Source organism: Apium graveolens, chromosome 2 (genome assembly GCF_009905375.1).
Source record: "Apium graveolens cultivar Ventura chromosome 2, ASM990537v1, whole genome shotgun sequence".
Lineage (NCBI taxonomy): Eukaryota > Viridiplantae > Streptophyta > Magnoliopsida > Apiales > Apiaceae > Apium > Apium graveolens.
In genome coordinates, this window is record NC_133648.1 from 117,784,256 (window position 1) to 117,786,065 (window position 1,810).

At 42.2% G+C, this 1,810-nt stretch overlaps 1 non-coding gene across 1 annotated transcript; it reads right to left on the reverse strand.

Annotated features, from left to right (window-relative positions):
• Positions 1–806: 806 nt before the first annotated feature.
• On the reverse strand, positions 807–913 carry LOC141710368 (small nucleolar RNA R71). Its single transcript, XR_012570893.1, has one exon. It is a non-coding gene; the product is annotated as a small nucleolar RNA R71 (small nucleolar RNA).
• Between the last annotated feature and the right edge of the window lie 897 nt (positions 914–1,810).

Sequence of the window (1,810 nt, forward strand, 5' to 3'; positions counted from 1 at the left end):
TGTTGCTTAAGTGCGTGAATTAATTATTTAACCAATACAGTCTATGTGGGAACGAACTAGAAAAGATTCTATACTACTTGTGAACTCGTATACTTGCATATATTATTAGCGCGTGTTTAGCGACTAACAAGTTTTTGGCACCGCAGTCGGGGACTGCAGTGTTAATTTATAGTTTATGTGCTTTCCATCAGTGGTCGTTAAAGTTCATTGACTCGTACATTATTACTTATCTGTTTCCTTGTCTTATTTCAGGTACTCTAGCGAGAGTGTATGTATACGCGTTCGCGTACTCGTAAGAGAACACTGGATAAAGCCGAGGAAGAAGTTGTGGTAGTTTGTAAGGAAGTTTTCGAGGAAGAAAAGAAGGTAGAAGAAGAAGAAGAAGAAGAGAAAGTTGAGGAACCTGCTTTAGTAGAGATGGGTTGTCAAGCAGAAAATCCTAAGGCTTTAATGGACTATTCTCAGCCTAAGATTAATGACATTCAGTCAAGCATCGTCAGACCATCCATCAGGGCTAACACTTTTGAGATCAAGTGAAGCACGATTCAGACGATACAAAATCAATTCTGTTTGGGGGTTCTCCTACTGAAGACCCCAACATGCACATCAGGGATTTCATCGAGATCTGCGACACATTCAAATTCAATGATGTGACTGAAGATGCTATTAAGCTGTGACTCTTTCCATTCTCTCTGAGGGATAAGGCTAAGTGCTGGTTACATTCTCTACCAGCAGGGTCTATCACCACTTGGGAAGATCTGGCTCAAAAGTTTCTCACTAAATTCTTCCCTATGGCAAAGACTGTTGTAATCAGGAATGCTCTTACTCAGTTTGCTCAGCAAACTGGGGAATCACTGTGTGAGGCTTGGTATCGATATAAGGAGATGCCAAGGAAGTGCCCACGTCATGGCATGCCTGATTGGATGATTATTAATTGTTTCTACAATGGATTGGGTGCAACTTCTAGACCCATGCTTAATGTAACATCAGGAGGAGCCTTGTAGACTAAGAGAAACGATGAAGCTTATGAACTTATTGAACTGATGGTTGCTAATGAGTACCAGAATCCTTCCCAGAGACTGACTTAGGGAAAGGTAGCAGGAATTCTGGAATTGGATGCAACAACTGCTATAGCTGCCCAACTTAAGGCTTTGACAATGAAGGTGGACACTCTGGCTAATTGTGGAGTTAATCAAATAGCTAGTGTCTGTGAACTTTGTGCTGTTGCCCATGAGACTGATCAGTGCGTAATTTCTAGTGGATCAGCTCAGTTCATGAGCAACTTTCAGCATTCGTAGCAACCTGTGCCAGCCACTTATCATCCCAACAACCGCAATCATCCTAATCTCAGTTGGAGCAACACTCAGAATATGGTTCAACAGCCTTATCAGTAGTATCCAGCTAAGCAGTACAACCCCCCTGGTTTTCAGCAACCGCAATATGCACCAAGAAAACAACTCCAGCTGCAAAAGCCAATGAAAAATCTGAATTAGAGGAGTTGAAGCTTATGTGCAAAAGTCAAGTTATTTTCTATCAAGATCTTGGAAAATCAATTTGGGGAAATTTCCAATGTCATGCTAAATCATCAGCCTGGTACACTACCTAGTGACACTGAAGTGCCAGGAAAGAGGGAAGCTAAGGAGCAGGTAAAGGCAATCACTTTAAGTTCTGGAAAGGTTGCGAATCCCGAACAAACTCAAGAGTTGACTGAAGAAGCTGGGGCTGAGAAAGAAGTAGAGCATCAGGATGAAGAAGTGGAACCAAGGAAGACTACTATTGAGCACACTCCGCCTGAGGGTAATACAGGGGA